General features: G+C 45.9%; 1 pseudogene; it reads left to right on the top strand.

The window, feature by feature from the left end:
• Nucleotides 1-17,004: 17,004 nt before the first annotated feature.
• LOC106002731 lies at nucleotides 17,005-18,295 on the top strand (annotated as a pseudogene).
• The last annotated feature ends 1,207 nt before the right edge of the window (nucleotides 18,296-19,502 follow it).

Below are 19,502 nucleotides of genomic sequence, written 5' to 3'. Positions count from 1 at the left end.
TGAGATGGCATGTCCCATGGTGGATAGGGAGTGACTGACAGATCAAGTGAGCATTGATGCAAAGAGGCCCTTTGCATTTCCAATTTAAACAACAAGGAGAACATCATAAATCAATTTTAAGCAAGGCTTACCTGGAACTTATTAACAATAAAAGTTACGTTTGACCAAAAAATATTGGTAAGAATTGTTTATCTTTTTGTGGGTCTGACTGTAAATGCTGCAGAGGATCAAATCTGTGACAACAAATCTCAATCGTGGTCATGATGAGAGTTTAGAAACCATAACTTATTGAACTGATTAAATTTAGCTGAATATAGCCCTGTAGATTACTAATTAAGATTGAAACCATTGTTGGCACTGCATCCACTGTACCTTACATACTCAGGGAAATAGACCTTAAACAATGGAAAATAACATTTGAGTTATAGGTGTTTATTTGGAGGACCACAAGACTCACCCTAAGTCTCTCTAGCCAAAAAGAGAGAAAGGAGAATCCACACCCCCAAAGCCCCCAAGTGACCCCCAACAGCAAAACAACTGAGTAAGAGAGAATCACAGGAACAGACAGAGAAAAGAAGGGTGGGGGAGCAAGTCAACTGTGCACACAAAGAGGCACCTCCCTGTGTACACATGGCGGGAACATGTTTCAGCACCCCGGGCCTGGACAGCGCTCCGCAGCTGCTCAGCATCTCAGCACCATCAGGGATCTGTGGGAATCCTGATGTAGAAGAGTCCCACCTGGATGGCGCAGACAGGCTGAGACCAGGAGCGCAGCACCTCCCACAGTACACTGGTCAGTCCACAACCGGTCCCAGGACCCTGCGTCTCCTGCCGGGGGGGGCCTCCTCCATAGAGGCCAACACTGGCGGTGACCAACAGGGCTTACTGGACCCCCACTGCCCTGCCCAGGAAGGACTGCCACACTGTAAGGGGACAGAGAGGACAGAAGCCTTCTCCACCACTACCCCCACCCAAACCTGCCAAGCTGGGGAGTTGAGCTGCACTCACACGTGGCAAAGCTCATAGGCAGGTGTCCACCCCTCCCCTGATAGCTGGGATGCCCAGCAGCAGAGGATGTCCATTCCCTGCCCCCCCCACACGCAGGGCACCGATGTGTGCGCCACGCCAGGCAGCAACCCTATGGCTGGAGGCCTGGGCCTCTCTCCTCACAAGATCTGCCCACCCGGGGCACCTGAATTCCAGCTCCTGCAGGGAAAGAGCATACCTGACCCCGCGGCCAGCATACCCCCACGGGTGTGGTGTGTGCTGAAATCCCTGTCCAGTCTGGGGTGCCATGAGTGTGAGTGCTGACTATGGGTGGAGCACGCCCGTATGCATAAGAAGCAAGGGATCAAGCACCCCTGGAGAGGAGAGAAACCACCCAGGGCCAAGGCACACACAACCAAAAACACACCCAGTGCACCCATCACAAGCCCAACCCTTCTGAAAGTAATTACTACCTTGGAAAACCCATCAACCCACTCATTCTTGGCTACAGACAGGGCAGAATTCCTTTCAGCCAGCCTGTGACTGGAGATCACCACTGACAACCAACCTGGAACAAACCCAGAACCAAGCAAAGGCTGCCACCTATTGACCAAAAACAGTCAGAGTTTGGGCTTTGACTCTGCTAATCCCCAGATCCTCGGGTGAACATCGCAGCAAAAAAATTATAAAACGCATGAATAGTCAAGACAGAAAAACAACTTCATAGCCTGCAGCAACTCAGAAAAGAACTCTAGTGAGAGTGAAGAAGAAATGGAGGACAAATGATCAATGAAAGAGACGATGAAGGAATTGGCCAAAGAAATAGGGTGATGAATAGATCCACGATTCAAATACAAAGAAGAGATAGCCAAAGAATTTCAAGAGATGCAGTCAATAATAGACATGGTACATAGCTGTTAAATATGAAATTAACACTTTGTGAACCGATACAGATATCATAAATGGTTCCATTTCCACCATGCAAAACACAATGGAAGCCATAGTTGACAGAATGAATGAGATGGAAAATAGAATATCAGGAGCCAAAGACAAAATGCAGCAGCTGGAGAAAAAAGTCATAGATCAGGAGAAAATACTCAGAACTTACCAAAGAGAAGTCCAAGAACAGGCAGACAATGCCCAGAAATTCAAACTTTGTATAACTGGAATTGATGGAGGAGAGGGATACAGAATAGGGGGATGCAATACTTATTCAACAAGATTATTACCTAAAATTTCCTTAATCTTAAAAGATAAAATCTCACCTGCATATCAGAAGTATACAGAATACCTAGCAAACAGGAGCCAGGAGGAACACTTCTAGACACATCATAGTAAAAAAAGAAGAGAGGAGACCCAAATCCATAAGATCAGGGATGCCACAGTAAAAATTACAACAAACATCCAAGACATCCAAATGATCATAAAGAACTATTTCCAGAATCTGATTATTCACTAAACAAGGAAAACCTAGCAGAAATGGAACAGTACTGCACTGATGGTGGGAATGTACACTAATATAACCACTCTGGAAAGCAGTCTGGAGGGTCCTCAGAAAGCTAATTTTAGACCTCCCCTATGACCCAGCCATACCACTCCTAGGCATCTATCCTGAGCAACAGGAACCAGGATACAAGGACACATGCACCTCCATGTTCATTGCAGCACTGTTTACAATAGCCAAGATATGGAAACAACCCAGATGCCCCACTACAGGTGAATGGATCCAAACACTGTGGTACCTATATACAATGGAATATTATGCAGCCATTAGAAAAAAAAACAAAATAATAGCATTCTCAGGGAAATGGATGGAACTAGAAGAAATCATGTTGAGTGAAATAAGCCAAGATCAGAGAGACAAACGGCACATGGGTCTCCCTGATATGCAGATGTTAAATTCAAAGTACAACAAGATAGGACAACATAAACAGGACTCAAGAAGCAAAGGACCTCTTCTTAATTTGTTGCATCATTGTTAGATGACTCCATGTTCCAGACCTCATGGTATATATACCTGCACACCTGAGGGAAGCCAGGATGAGGGCAAAGCATATAGGGCAATGGATGAAATATTACACCACAGGAGTCCATCGGCTGCACCGGATCTTGATGAAGATGAACTAAGCAACTCGAGGGCAGCGATGGTAGGGAGGGGACGAGCGAGAACGAGGGAATGGCTGACACTGAGCAGAAGGAAAGAAATGTACGTATCAACCGACTTGGAAAAGATAGGTGTAGTGTCAAAGTTTGTAGTGTTCCTAAGCTTTGTAGACCGTGACAATGGTTAAAATGTGTCTGAGACTTTAGGTAAGACCCCCCCCCACAATACTGTGAAATTTACTTCTCGCTTAATCTCAGTAAAGAAATAAAAGGTTCTTATTTGAAGGACCTTGACGTAAACAAACAGAATGAGCTTTGATGTAGTCCTGCAACACTTTACACACTTGCCATTACATGAGCACTCACGTAAGGGGAAAGCTCTGGCACATTTGTAAGGTGCCCAATCTTCTGAGCTTCTTCGCGGTTTGAGTTTTAAAGCTCACGTTTTTTCTGTTGGCCTGCAGAGCCAGTTAAGCAAAGATATGACAGAAGCACTGTCACACCATGATGAGTTTTTATGCATTAAAATGAGCTTGTTTCAGCAAGTTCATGACACACACACACACATAATTACTTGAGCACAAACGTTTTGAGTCACGTTTAGAGTTGTTTGGGGTGTTTTTTTGATAAGGATACTTGTTGGCTCAATTAGACTAGTCAGACTTTGCCAGGGAACCACACAGACATTCAGGTACAAAGAACAACGAACAGGTGTATTGCTAGGAAAGGGGGACCAGCAAGACCCCTTCTCACAAGGGAGAAACAAGAAGCGCAGGCTATTGTCTGGGGTGACCTATGTAACCTAGGGGGTCAGGAGGGGCTGGGAGGGGCAGGAGGCGGAGACCCTGGTGTGGACGTGTGGGCCAGGGGCTTCATCATGGTGGACTAGGATGTTTAGTAGACAAGGGTCCTGCAGCTGCCCAGACCTGAAGTCACTCTAAGGGGCTCTGGCTGCCTTCTAGGGTTGCAGCTGCCCAGAGCAGTGCCATCCCAAGGTACAGGGGGCTGGAGGCTGATGATTTACTGACTTTACTACATGGGTCTGGTGTTGCCTAGGAAGGGAGCATGCTGAGCAGTGGAGAGGAGAGGGAATGGACTAAGCTATGGGAAGAGACTCATTCTGCTAATTCTGTACAGAGGGGTTACAGTTATGTGAGCAAGGTAATGAGTCCAATTCCTACACTTGGGTTTTAAAAACGAAAGTTGGCTATAATGTTCTGGAATTTCAGTGGCAAAGCATTTTTCCCCAATGTGTGATAGAACCACATGGTCAATGCCACAACAAAAAAAGCTTAAAAACAAATACTTTTGCCAATAAAATATTTAATAGAATTTAATAGAATCTCCAGGCTTAAACATGGGCTGCTTGAGCTGGCTTGGAACTGTGGTCCCCCAATCTTAGTTTCCTGAGAAGCTGAGATTACAGATGTGAGCCACTGTCAAGGAGTGCAGAGCCAAGTCCTATCTACCATTCATCCTTAAATACATTCCTGGAGGTGCTGAAGATGGAGTTCACCAACCTAACAACCCAGAGGGGAAAATGCTAAGGAGACACAGCTGTTTAATGGCAGCAATGAAACTCTGGCAGGTGTCTTAACTTTCATCTGAGTCACCTTCAAACTAGAATTCACCACACAGCTCCAGCCATCCATAGACAGGGCCTAAGGACCTAATCTTAGCACAAGGCCTTCTTCTGCTCCTATACATACTACCAGGGATGCGGAGATGACTGGTGAAGCCAATGGGCAGAAAGGAGGAGACAGACCACAGAGCCACACGTGTTGCGAAGACTTCACCTCCAGCCACGCGCTCACTTGCTGTTATCAATTCATAATTCACCTGTTGCACTCTCAACTTTAACCACCAGTAATGGGGCAGATCCATTTTGTCCTCAGTGGTGACGGTTTTATTTAACTTGAAGAGCTTTCCAAAGGGTGGGAAATGTAAGGTAAGAAATGGATGTGTATAATACTCTTAGAGAAAAACCCTCTGTGCCTCTGATCAGACAGAATCTTTATCAAAATTAACTCCAGGAAATGGAAACAAGAGGTTTCTGTAGCTGTTTTTGTTTTGTCTTGTCATTTATCTGTCTTCAGGAGGGTAGACCGTGACACAGAAATGAAGTACAATGGGTGCTCACCGCCCATGATAAGGGAAGTGAACTCTGCAGCTGGTGGGTGGGGGCTGGAGGGAACAACTGGGAGAGAGCACGGGAAGGGGGGACATTGTCCAAGAAGAAATGTACTTAGGATCTGACTTACGGCACTGTCGTCTCTCTGTCCATCACCTTTATAGTAACATTAGAAAAAAAAAGAAATGGATGCCTATACTTGTAGCTACTCGAGGCTGAGAGCTGAGGATCACAGGTGGAAGCCAGCCTGGGCTGGAAAGTCTGTGAGACTCATCTTTAAGGAACCAACAATATTCCAGAAGGGAGCTGTGCTAAACTAGCAGAATGCTAAGCTTGAGCAGAAAAGCTCGGGGCCAGTGCTTAGGCCCTGAGTTCAAGCCCTAGGACTAGTACACGCACGTGTGTGAACACACACACATACACACAGTTTGCTTAGACAAACAGAAGTGGTATAAGCAGTGGTTGTGTGGACAACTCATTGCTTCTGCGGGAAGGAGAGAGGGCACCCCGGAGCCGGCCATCTCCTCTTCCCTGGGTACAAAGGGAGCCGCAAGCCGCAGGAGCACCTATGGACGAAGTTGGGGAGCAGCCTGTGTTGGTGGAGGCGGGAACCTTTCTTGACCACCCTCCTATTCTAGAAGCCATTTCTCTCATGCCAGGGGAACAAAGAGGCAGTGCATACCTCTGCTGTACCCCCAAATACTTGGATCTACTTTCTTTGGGCCCTCAGGTTCTACTTCTTGCTTCAGCCCCATTCTCTGTCGTAGATGTTTCCTCTGGGACCATGCTGAAAGATGCACCGCACACCTGTGTGAAAGTCTGAGGTCTCTCCCCCAGCCCCTGGACACCAGTCAAAACCCATTTGATCCCTGCACCCTGGATCTACCCCCATCTAGACAGCCACCCGAGGGCATGGCTTACACACTGTACAATGACACACAAGGATCACGCCTATAATCCTGGCTCCCGAGGTAGCTGTGAGATGAGGATCCCAGAGGCTTTTAGTTCCAATGAACCAGAAAAAAACGCAGAAGTGTAGGTGTGACTCAAGTGGTAGAGCACCTGCCTTGAGCACAAAAGATGAGCAAGAGTGTGAGGCCCTGAGTTCATATCCCACTACTGTCATGATCAGTATGTAGCTAGGAGAGAGAGAGAGAGAGAGAGAGAGACAGAGACATAGACAGAGAGACAGAGACAGAGACAGAGAGACAGAGGATGAGACAGAGACAGAGACAGAGACAGAGAGACAGAGGCTGAGACAGACAGAGAGACAGAGACACAGAGATAGAGAGACAGAGACAGAGACACAGACAGAGACAGAGACAGAGAGACAGAGACAGACAGAGGCTGAGACAGAGACAGAGACAGAGAGACAGAGGCAGAGAGACAGAGAGACAGAGGCTGAGACAGAGATAGAGACAGAGACAGAGAGACAGAGAGACAGAGGCAGAGAGACAGAGACAGAGAGAGACAGAGAGACAGAGACAGAGACAGAGAGGCACAAATGAAAGTCTGTATTTTCAGGCTTCTTCCTTCCATGGCTCCTTTCTCTTTCCCATGTTTCTGAAGCAGTCTTACATTGGCTTCAACCAGTTTCCCCATAGGCCAAAGAGAGAGAGCTGGTGAAGGACAGAGAAAGGAGGTGGATTCCAGGGCAGCCGGGGGCCGACAGCGCCTGAGGATGTCTTCGGCATCTTCAGGGTGCAGACATGGGCTTCAGGTTCAACAGGGAGAATTGGGGTTGGGGTGGGAGGACTGGGTGTGAAAGGTCTGCAGTGACCATCCCAGTCTTTGATGCAGCCTTTGTCCTTGGAGGCGATCCGTGAGATCACTGTCCTTGATTCCCAGGATGGAGCAGGAGCAAGGTGAGCTCCTGAGTTTGGACTGTTCGCCTTGAGATGCTCAGGAGGAGGCTTGGCCTGTGTAAGGGGGAGTTTGCCTGCCACATGAGCTGCTGCTCCCAGAATTTTGTGTAGCTTGTGGACTAGCAAAGGGGCTGCAGCAGAGATCATCTCAGATCGCAGGAGGCAGGTATCAACTTGGGGGCTGTTTAGTTAGTTCAAGCCCCAGCAAGGGCATCTCTTAGGTTTGCCTCTGACATTTCTGCATGTTTCTTTGCTTTTGGGGGGGGGGGAAGAATGTATAGTGGTTTCTTCCGATGTGAGCCATGTCTCTTGTCAGCAGCAAAGGCAAGAGTGAGCGCAATGAAAGTCAGAACCTGCAGAGGAGCCACAGGCCACCATGAGCCCGGTGAAGCAGCTGTCAAGCCAGCTTGCCGAGCTCAAGGAGCAGGAGTGGAGTGAGTGAGGGGCTTGGGCACCAGGGGCCGAGCCTCTGGTGGGGGCTGGGTTTCCGGTGGGGAGCCAGGGAGAGGAGACTGTGGAGGGGGCAGGGCCACCCCACCTTGCACCAGGGGCCCAGGAGATCCAGGGAGGCTTGATGGCATCTCTGAGGATTCTAAGTTCCACCAAAGAAACCACCGGTGGCTCACCCTGAAATCCAGATTACTCAGGAGGCTGAGATGGGAGGATGGAGGTTCTAACCCCGCCTGTGCAGGAAAGTCTGTGAGACTCTTATCTCCAATTAATCTCACAAAAACAAAGCCAGACATGGAGCTGTGGCTGGGGTGGTAGAGCACTAGTCTTCAGCACAAAAGCTCAGTCACAGGACCCAGGCCCTGAATGCCCTGTGTCTTTTCCTCCCCAGATGACAGAACAAAGGGAGAACAAGCAGAGGCTTCCTGGGCTGCCACATCCCCACGTGAGCCGTCCCTTGTCCCCACACTGAACGCAGGGGGACAGCGTGACTGGCCTCTCTCATTGGGGTCCTTTCTCCTCTCTGAAAAGAAGACTTGAAAGGAGGAGCTGAAAGGTGCCTATTGTTTACAAAGTGGCTGAGCTCCAAGAACGACTGGTAACTGGCTTTTCATGGTGGAGAAGCAGCAGCTAAAAGGACAAGCAGCTTGAACACAGCTCACGCGCTCAGTGCAAGTGGGGGCCACCTGCTCCCAGGGCCGTGGAGGGTGGAGGAGCCAAGTGGCCGAGGCTCGGGGATGGCAGAAACACTGTCTGCTGGATCCATGGGCGACGTCTCAACTGCACTGTGTGGCTGGAATTTCTTTCTTTTCATCGTGGTCTGGGGAAGAAACTTTGGTGGCCACATTTTGCTAAGGCAAATCACTGGATGGCTTCAAAAGGAGACTCTCGGAGAAAGGGTTCAGCTGGCCAGGTGCTGGTGGCTCACGCCTGAATCTCAGCTGGAATATGACGGATTTTGTCCGAATATCAATGAATTGTTAGAGCACAGCACAAAAGGGGATCTTCATGTAACTTGTTAAGAATGGGATTTAAGGCAGGTGCAGGTGAAGACTGCAAAAGACTTGCAGGAAAGAGGCTACTAATAATCCCCGGGCAAGAATTCTAGAACAGTGTGTATCTATTAAAATATACTGAAGCTGGATCTTGTGGCCCATCCCAGAATTCCTAATTTCACAGTGGACTGAGATCTAACTATCACAGTTCGAAGACAGCACAAGCAAGAAAGTGCATGAGATTCTCATCTTCAGGGAACTGGCAAAATGCTAGGAGTCAGGCTGTGGCTTAATTGATAGAGGGCCAATCTTGAGGGAAAATGCTCAGCAACAGTGCCCAGGCTTTGAGTTCGGTCCCTAATACTGACACACAAAAATGTATATATAATATTAAGATTAATTATTGGGAATGTTTCAAGATAACCTGGAATATTGAAAAGTTAGGATGGTGGACTTCCTTGTCTGTTTTTTTTTTCTTCAGTGCAGAGCCTTGAACTCTGGGCCTGGGCGCTGTCCCTCAGCTCTTCAGCTCCAGGCAAGTGCTCTACCAGTTGAGCTATAGTGCCACGTCCGATTTTCTGGTGGTTAATTGAAGATAAGAGTCTCACAGACTTTCCTGCCCAAGCTGGCTTTGAACTGTGTGATCCTCAGGTCTCAGCCTCCTGAGTAGCTAGGATGACAGGCATGAGCCACCAGCGTCCGGCTTTTCCTTGCCTTTTATAAACATGGAATAAATACAATTTGACTCATGATCATTGTGCTTAAGTAACTGTTTTTATTTATCTTCCTGTGGTTCAGGGCAAAGGAACGCAAGAAATTCATTAACTTCACAAGAAAAGGCAGCATTGCAATTGAATGTCTAAAAACATTCAAAATGGCCACTGATGGCACACACTCATAACCCGAGCTACTCAGAAGGCTGAGATCTGAGGATTGAGGTTCAAAGCAGCCTTAGCAGAAAAGTCCATAGGATTCTCATCTCCAATGAACCACCAAGAGCCACGAGTAGAGCTATGGCTCTAGTGGTAGAACATTGGCCTTTAGTATAAAAAGCTAAGGGCAGCACCTAAATGCTGTTCATGTCCAGTACATGTATGATGTGTGCACATGTGTGCTCTCTCTCTCATACATACACAATATATATAGATATATATGTATATATACACATATATATATTCAGAAAGATCCTAGTCTTGTCCTCAAATTGTCTTTAGTTGATTCAGGCAACGAGAGCTTGGTAAGGGAGAAATATCCTGGCACAGTGGGATTATTTGGAAGATGAGCGTATTTTTATAATACGAGAATATTGAAGAAAGGCTTTGTGGGCAGAGACCATGGCTATCGACACTCAGAGCGGCTGTACACACTGACCCTGCAGTGGTCTCCATACTCTCCATTACTGCTCCAGAGTGCTGGGCTGATTTTGCTGTGAAAACCTTCAAGCTTTTGAGTTGTTTGTCTGTTGTTTTGGCAGCTCAGGAGAGAGGTGCCCAGTGACACAGACAGAGCAGAAAGGCCAGGGAGACCTTCCTATGTGAGCATCCAGTTGCCATCTGGCCCCAGGTTATAGTATTGGCACTTGTTCTGAGTCTGCAGAAATGAGTACAGATCTGGACCTTCTGGGTTGTCCTTTTGTCTTCCAAACATGTGCCAACCCAGCCCAAACTTAGGCAAATCCCTCAGCGTGGATGGTCCCAGGGCACTGGCACTGGCAGCTCCCCAGAAGGACAGGATAGAGTCCTCATCTCAAATGGCCCAGCCTGGCTGTGTGGCTCAGGAGGTTCAGCCCTTGTGATCCTCTCCTAAGAATATCCTCCTTTGTTCTCACTGGATGGATATTTGCAGTGCTGTTTAATTAATCTTGTCTTTTACTGTCCATTGGGTTCACTTGTAGATTTACAGGCATATTCTAATGATTACAAATGAGGGACACCATGCAGTCTATGTTTCTTGGGTCTGTTCTACTTCACTTAGTATAATTTTCTCCAAGTCTTTCCATTTCTGCATGAATGGTGAAATGTCATTCTTTCTGGAGGAATCATATAATTCCATTGAGGGCATCTGGATTGATTCCCTGTCTTATCTGGGCAAACCGTGCTGCAGTGAACATGCTTGTGTTGGTGGCTTCAGTGTATTCTGGTTTGTGGTCCTTTGCATAAATACCCAGGACTGAGGTGCTGGGTCAGAGGGAAGTTTTATGTTTAGCTGTGTGTGGAACCTCCATACTACTTTCCTGAGTAGCTGAACAAGTTTACATTCCCACCAATATTTGTAGTACTGTTCCCTTTTGGTAACATTCCCTCTGTCATGTGTTATTTTTAGCTTTATTTTTATCATGGCCATTCTAACTGGGATGAGGTAGAATCTCAAAATTGTTTTGATTTGCAATTCTTTTATGACCAGGGACATGGAACATCTCTTCATGTGTCTACTGGCCATTCTTATTTCTTCTTCAGGGAAGTCTATAAGTCTCTAGCCCACATACTAATTGGGTTGTCATTTATTTGAGGTTTTGTTTTGATGGGTTTTATTTCTGAGCTCTAATTATGTTTTAGATATAAAGTTCTTGTCTGATGCATAGCTAGTAAAGATCTTATCCCATTCCGTGGGCTATTTGTCTTGCTAGCTGTGTCCTTTGCCATGAAGAAACTCTTCAATTTATACAATTCCATTTATCCAGTTTTTCTTTTTTTTGATTCAGGATCTTTACTCTGGAAGTTTCTACAATGTCAAGGAGCCCTAATATTTCCCATATCCCTTCCTCTTGTATTTTCAGGGTATCTGCTCTTCCACTGATTTTTTTTATCCAGTTGGAATTGATTCTGGTGCAGGATGGTATAGAATGAAATCACTTCAGTTTTCTCTATGTGCATGGCTAATTTTGCAAGCACCGTTTCATTCCTCTGTTTTTCGATCCCTTATCATATGTAAGGTGGCTGTAGGTCTGAGGTCCATTTATGGGTAATGTCTTCCTTTGGTCCTCAGACCTATTCTGGTGCCAGTATCACATTGTTTTATTGCTATGGATTTATAATAGTGTTTGAAGCTTGGTTTTGATATTCCACCAGCACTGTTCTTCCTGCTGAGGATTGCTTTGGTATCCAATATCTTCTATTATTCCACATGAATTTTTGGATTGCATCTTCTATATCATGAAAGAATGTCATAGGGATTTTGATGGGTATTGCATTGAATTTGTAGATCTTTTTGCAGTATTGCCATTTTCCCAATGTTAATCCCCCAATCGAGGAACATAGGAAGTTTTTCCAGTTCCTTCAATCTGCTTTAATTTCCTTTTCAAGGTTTTTTAATTTCATCATAGAGGTTCTTCGTATCTTTAAATCAATTGTTCTGCTGTGTTTTTTTATGTTATTGCAAATGGAATTGCTTTCCTGAATTTGGTCTTGCTCTCCTCGTGGTTGGCATAAAAAATACTACTGGTTTTTGATGATTAATTTTACACCCTGCCACTTTGTCAAAATTTCAGATTAGTTGCTGTAACTTTGGTTAGGAATTTATGAGGTTCCTTTTCCCTATTTGTATTCCTGTTATGTTTGTGTTTTTCCTTATTGCTCTGGCTAGGAATTTCAATATTATATTGTTGAGGAGTGGAGAGAGAAGACATCCCTTTCTTGTTCCTGATTTTAAATGGAATGCTTTTCACTGATCACCATTGAATCTAATGCTGGCAGTAGGTTTGTCATATTCAGCCTTTGTTATATTAAGGAATGTTCTATGGATTCCTAGCTTCTCCAATGGACCAGCAAAAAGCTGGAAGAGGAGTTGTGGCTCAAGAAGTAGAGTGGGGGCTGGAAAGATGGCTCAGTGGTAGAGCGCTTGCCTTGCATGCCGGAGGCCCTGAGTTCGATTCCTCAGCACCACATAAGCAAAAAGAAAAAAACCGGAAGTGGCGCTGTGGTTCAAGTGGTAGAGCACTAGCCTTGAGCTGAAGAGCTGAGGGATAGTGTTCAGGCGCAGAGTTCAGGCCCCACGACCGGACCCAAAAAAAAAATAGAGTGGGAGCTGCGAGTTAAAAAGCTGAGGAATTACTTCTGCCTCCATGCTGGTCCCGCCTCCCACCTTTCCCTGTGTAATTTGGCTTAACACGAGTCCCCTCCTCTTTAATTATTTTTCCTTCCCCTCTCTCCTTCCATCCTGTGTTGGCTCACAGTTTGCTGTCCCTCCAAATAAACTCTTTTCTGCCTGGACCACGTGGTGGTTTCCTTTCAGCGAACCTTACATCAAGAAGTATAGACATTCAGTCCACAGGACTGAATAAGTCTGGCAGGGAATGAGACAACTCCTCCAGAGCTGGTTGGCCACTGTATGATTCCAATAAAGATTAGAAGTGACAAGATTGCATGTAGGACAATTAAACTCAAGACAGAAAGTGACTGAAGTGTGTCAGCTTCATTTGTAGGTATTTACTGGTGAGAAGTGATTAACACACAAATAAAACCACACAGATCTGCAGTTTAATGAGAAGTACATATCCATCAAAAAGTATAGTGCACGTTGGCACTCCTGCAGCACATTTCTGTAATCCCAGAGACTCAGGAGGCTGAGAACTAAGGACCACAGTTTGGAACTCCAGGAAGCTGATACTTGTAAAAGAACTTTATTCCCGATTAACCATCGAAAAAAACAGATGCGGTAGTGTGGCTCAAGTGGTAGAGCACTAGCCTTGAGAATAAAAGGCTAAGCAAGATTGTGAGACCCTGAATACTAAAACCAAAAGAAAGGAAATTAAGAGTAGAGGAATCTATTAACTTCGCACATGAACTGTATGAGAATTAAAACATATAACAAAGGTGTTTCTTATATATGGTGCTTGGTAAATAAGAACTTGAATCAGGATCCAAGCACAGATCTTTCTAGATTTGATATGTATGATTTTAGCTGTGACAATGGCTTCTCCTGATAAGGAACTGCATAAACATGAGTAAAAATTGGGAGTTGCCACCCACCCCTCACTTTGAGCAACTGATATATACTCATAAAAAGTATTTAAATAATGAAATACCTAAATGAACATAGTGACCACCATGTCTCACATTTGTAAAGCAAGTTGCTCAGGAGGCTGAGATCTGAGGATCGTGGTCCAAAGCCAGCCAGGGCAGGAACGTCCATGAGACTCTTACCTCCAATGAACCAGCAAAGAGCTGGAAGTGGATTGCTGGCCTGGAGCCGGGAGCCCAACAGCATCTAAGTCCTGTTTTTATGCCTCAGGACCACACACACACACATACACACACACACTAGAAGTGTGGCAAACACCACACAGGAGACAGTAGTCCCCCCATCCCCATCCCCCCCCACCAATCATCTATGGCAGCTACAGAGCCATGGGACGCAGAGACAGCCATTCTCAGAGCTGTGCATTTCTGCTTTTATGCCATCTCTGCTTTGGGTCCCTCTAACTGTCAAAAGATGACCCATCGGCCCTAACATCTCTGAACAAATGAACACTGACAATCTAAAAGCACCCCCACCCCCAATGCTCCCAGAGCAGCTAAAAGCCTTTGGTACTTTTCTAATCATCTCTATTGTATTAGTTGCTCTGCCACCATCCTCGAGGCAAAAGAAGGTAAAAGGTCTCAGTGATGCTCACAGACTATTATTACGAAGGGGAGTTCTCTTCCCACTCAGGCACTTTGCTCAGCTCCACTACGTAACCTACCTGCTACTTGCATTTACTTTTTGTTCCTCACTCCTTTTCCCTTCTTAATTTCCATCCTCAATAGGTAGTAGCACCAAACATCGGTTTATCTAATAGGGCAGGGTTTGCCAGCTGGAAGGGGTCACACACCGATAACAGCTTGATTCCTCAGCACCTTCACTACCAGTTCCCTGGATGGGTGCTCAGATATTCATAGGCTGTGTGTTGTGTAGCATTTTTAGAGTTTGTTTTGGTTTTTGGCTCTGGGCAAGTAATGAGAGCTGAACTCAGTAAGAAATCTTTCTGAGGCCCCATTTCACTGATGATGGTTAGATATTAAGTAATCATACCTTTCTGTTTGTACATTTTCGTAGGTGTGGGACCTGGCTGTTGTGTGTACATCTGGGTGGGCAGGAAGCGAATGTCACTTGTAGAAGAGCAAATGATGTGTGGCCTCCATTCTCAAGGAAAGTTAGGTCAACTCTGAACTGGCTTTACATCCTGAGATTTGTCGTCCCAAATACATTGGGATGTCTTTTGGCATTTGGTTTTGAATTCTTTCTCTAGCTTTTCCACAGAATTTGACCTTCGTATGTTTGAGGTTGGTCAGGGGTTTGTTTCCTTGTTTGTTTTGTTGTGTTCTGTTGTGCTAGCTGTGAGGCTTGAACACAGGGCCTAGGTGCTGTCCCTGAGCTTTCCTGATCTTATGCTTAAGCCCCAGGCCCACTTCTGGCTCTTTTGGAGCCAGAGGTCCTCCAAAGCTGGCTTTGAACTGTGATCCTCAGATCTCAGATATCTGGAGTAGCTAGGATTCTAGGCAAAAACAGCACTTTCATTACATGGTTTTGAAAAATGAGCTCTATTTATGATTGATTGATACAGTAAATTATAGAGAGTAAGGGATTGTCCCACATCTCAGAGGGTTGCTTATAACCATCAAGGAAAAGAATATTGTTTTCCAGTTCTTTCCAGGCCAGATACTCCAATTCCTGAGGGTGTGTGCACAGGACACACACTGAGTACCTTCAGTCTCCATGATTTAGAGAATTTTTCATGATGGCTTTTGATGTTAAGCTCTAATTTTATTCCAATTTGATCTGAGAGAATGCAGGAAATAATTTCAACATTTCTGAATTTGCACAGATTTTCTTTAGAACCTAAAATATAACCCATTTTGTAAATTGCATGTGCTTCTGAATAGAACGTGTATTCTGACGCTGCTGGGTGAGATACTCTATAGACATCTTTGAAGTCTAATTGGTCAATGAAGTTCTTTAGTTCTGAGTTTTCTCTGATTAATATTTGCTGCGTTGATCTATCGAGAGATGACTTGATGTATTAAACTCACCAACAATCTGTTCACTTATAACCACATGTGTTTTAGGGTAAAAAGTATCAGTTTGATGAGATTAGATGCTCCAGCATTTGGCATATAGATGTTTAGAATTGTTATGTCCTGGGCTGGGAAGGTGGCTCAGTGGTAGAGTGCTTGCCTTGCATGTATGAGGCCCTGGGTTCGAGTCCTCAGCACCACATAAGCAAAAAGAGAAAAGTCCGAAGTGGCGCTGTGGCTCAAGTGATAGAGCACTAGCCTTGAGCTGAAGAGCTGAGGGACAGCGCCCAGGCCCAGAGTTTAGGCCCCACAACCAGACCCAAATAAGAAAAAGAATTGTTATGTCCTCCTGTGGGAGAGATCCATATATTAATATGTCACGTCCTTCTTAGTCTCCTCTCATAATTTTAATTTGAAGTCTGTTTTTCTATCCGCTAGTGGTTTTGCTGTTCTGGCCTGTTTATGGGGCTCTTTGCTTGATAGATTTTATTCCAGCCTTTCACATTCAGAATGTTTGCTTCCTTGGGCAATGTGTGCTTTTTGGTGACAGAAGATAGGTGAATCTTGCTTTAGGATCCGGTTAGTCAATCTATGTCGTTTAATTAGGAGTTAAGTCTGTGAATATTGACAGGACTGAGAAGTGTTTGGTAATTTCTGCCATTCATCTATCTTCTTTGGGGCCACGATTGTGTTTTCATACTGTATTTATATGGTCCTCTAGTAAACAGCTTTTTCTCTGCCTCTTAATTATAATAAACTCCCCAGAAAAGTGAGTAGTAATGTTGTGGCTCAAGTAGATCAGCACTACCTGACAATATGGAGGTAAGGGACAGAACCGAGGCTCAGAGTTAATGTTCTAGGATGGACACAAGAAGAAACACAGAAGTAAGAAAGGAAGGAGGGAAGGAGGAAGGAAGGAATGAAGGAAGGAAGGAAGGATGGAGGGAGGGAAGAAGGGAAGGAAGGGAGAGGAGAAAGAAGGAAGGAAGAAAGAAAGAAAGAAAGGAAGGAAGGAAGGAAGAAAAAGGAAGGAAGGGAAGGAGGGAGGGAGGGAGGGAGGGAGGGAGGGAGGGACAAAAAGAAAGGAGAGGAGAGGAGAGGTGAAAGGGAGGGAGAGAGGGAGGGAGGGAAAGAAATCCAGAGAACAATTTCCTGATGTCTTGTGGAGGTTATAACTTCGGGTAACTTCTCTCCTTGCATGCTTTGCAGTGGAACTTCTGTGGAAATGTCTGGAGGGATTAAGGAATAGCAGTGGAGGTCATTTTGGTAAAGTGTGATTTACATTTCAAAGAGAAGCTGGGCTGTGTGGGACTGGACTTTAATCCTATCATTTTTTTGTTATAATCAAGGTTTGAATTAATATCAAGTGAAACACCCAACCAAGGTGTGTGGGGTTTGACTCAGAAATCCCATCAGAAGCTGCTCTCTGATTGGCAGGTATGCATGGTGAGGCTGGGGTTGTGCATTAAAGATGCCTAGGGATGGAGAACAGAAGTACAGTTCTGAATCCTGCAGTCAGTGCCTGGCCCTGCTGGGACTCAGAGAGCCCTGCACACCTGGCCCACATCTGGTCCATCAAGATGAGCATCAGTACCCCACCCTCCCTCCAGCATCTGGCCATGCAGAGTCTGCTGAGCAACCAGGCCCTGGCCATCTCTGCCCTGGAAGATCTGCCTCTGCTGCTGTTCCCTTCGCTCTTCATGGAGGTCTATTGTGGAGCCCACACAGAGGTGCTGAAGGCCATGGTGCAGGCCTGGCCCTTCCCCTGCCTCCCCCTGGGGGACCTGGCAGAGTCTCCAGACCTGGAGACCTTCAACGCTGTCCTGGATGGGCTTGATCTGCTACTGGCCAAGAAGGAGTGCTCCAGTCGGTGGAAACTGCAAGTCATCGACCTGCGGAATGAGCACCCCAACATCTGGATACAAGGCTACCCCTCCATGGTCCGACTATCTTGTCCGGATGTCCTGACTGACAAGCCAAGAGAGAGCCACTGCTCAGGGATGACTGAAGAGCAGCCCTTGATGATCTCCATGGACCTGACCATCAGAGGTTACGCTGAGAATGATCTCCAAGCCCACCTGCTCCAGTGGGCCAGCGAGAGGAAAGAACAAATCCATTTGTGTTCAAGGCAGCTGCAGATTCTTACTAGTTCCATCTCTGAAATCCAGAAGGCTCTGTGTATGGTGAGGCTGGACTCCATCCAGGAACTGGTGGAGAGTGAATTCTGGCTTCCAAGGTCCTTGAGAATATTTAGTCCTTACCTGGGCCAGATGAAGAACCTTCGCAGCCTCACGTGCTCCAGCATGTGTGGTGACTTCTTCACTCACTCCCAGTATTCCTGGGTGATTGGGGAGCAGCTGGGCCAGCTGCAGCATCTCCAGGAGCTTCACGTGCACGACGTATTAATCTTAAATGTAAACGTGCCCGCCATCCTCAGGAGCCTGAGGCCTTTGAAGGCCTTGTGTCTGAGCGCCTGTGCGCTGCAGGAGACAGACCTGAGGTTTCTGTTCCAGGCTCCCTGCACCAGGCAGCTCCAGCACCTGCGTTTGAGGACTTTGCTAATGCGAAATGCTGAGCTCCTGAGAGCCCTCCTGGGGCAAGTGGCCGGCACCCTGGAGACCCTGGCCTTGGAAGAGTGTTACATCACTGATGCCCAGCACTCGGCCATCCTGCCCACCCTGAGCCAGTGCTCCCAGCTCCGTTTCTTCAGTTTCTATGGAAACCACATCTCCAGGAAACCACATCTCCAGCCAGGAAGCATAATATTTGAGAGTATTATCTCCAACAGACTCCTCACAAAATTTCTAGGATTCCTAGAATCCTAGGTACTCAAGAAGTATGATCTGAAGGTCACAGTTCAAACCCAAGGTGGGCTCTAAATTGGTGAGGGTCTTTGGATTCAATAATTAGTGTTGTGGCTTAAGTGGTAGAGTACTGGCCTTGACATAAAACGGTTCAGGTACAGCCAAAGGCCCTGAGTTCACATGGCAGATTAGCACAAACTAAAAAAAGAAAGGAAGAAAAAAATGGATGAGAAGAATGCAGCAGGGAGGAGAGAGAAAGGAAGAAAGGAAGAGGGGAAGGAGGAAAAGAGGGAATGAGGATAAGGGAGGGAGGGAGAGAGAGAGAAGGAAAGAACAGTAAAGATAGATTTTCCAGGTATTTTGTTGGACGCTCTAAGTTGGACTGGCTGCTATTGTTGGGCCCTTTGTAGGCTCAGGGCATTGAGTCATCCTTGGAAATGACTTGAGGATTTAGGGTACATGGGGGAGAACTTTTGTATTCAGTTTGTTATACATTTTACACAGGAGTCAGGCAGTGTTGGTTTTGCAGGGTACATGTGTCCTGTGCATACACCAAAATAATGTAGTGTGAGTTCAACCTCGAAAGAACTGGAACAGGCTCTTGTTTCTCTAAACCCCAAAATTCCAGGGCAGGCCCTGACTGTCGACAATTTACTGTAGAAATGAGCCAGTCATATTTATTTTAAAATGAAAGAAAGGAAAAGAGAAAGTGCAAAGACATCATTTCTCAGCACCATAGAATGAGGGTATTATTCTTTTCTCCAATCTTAGCTACTCAGCAAGTCTCAGATCTGAGGATAACAGTTCAGTGCTAGTTTGGGCAGGAAAGTCCTTAAGTCTCTCATCTCTGATGAACCTCCAGAAAAGCCAGAAGTGGGGCAGTGGCTCAAGAAGTAGAGTCCTGGCTTGGAACAGGAAAGCTCATGGACAGCTCCCAGGCCCCAAGTTCAAGCACCACAGCTAGAACAATAAAACACAATAAAACAAACAATAGAAACCACATGATCTACATCAAACATACATAGATCAAGTTTTGGAGAAAAGTTTGGAAAAAATTCAAAACTTAATGCCAAATACATCCCATGAAAGCAAGAGAACTCTTTCTGCTTCAACAGTATATTTGGAATGACAAATCTCAGTACTAAAGCCAGTTCAGATTTGATCAAAGACACCCT

The sequence above is a fragment of the Dipodomys ordii genome, unplaced genomic scaffold (assembly GCF_000151885.1).
Source record: "Dipodomys ordii isolate 6190 unplaced genomic scaffold, Dord_2.0 Scaffold1000000477, whole genome shotgun sequence".
Lineage (NCBI taxonomy): Eukaryota > Metazoa > Chordata > Mammalia > Rodentia > Heteromyidae > Dipodomys > Dipodomys ordii.
The sequence above is the reverse complement of the archived record's forward strand: the minus strand, read 5'-3'. Positions and strand labels throughout refer to the sequence as shown.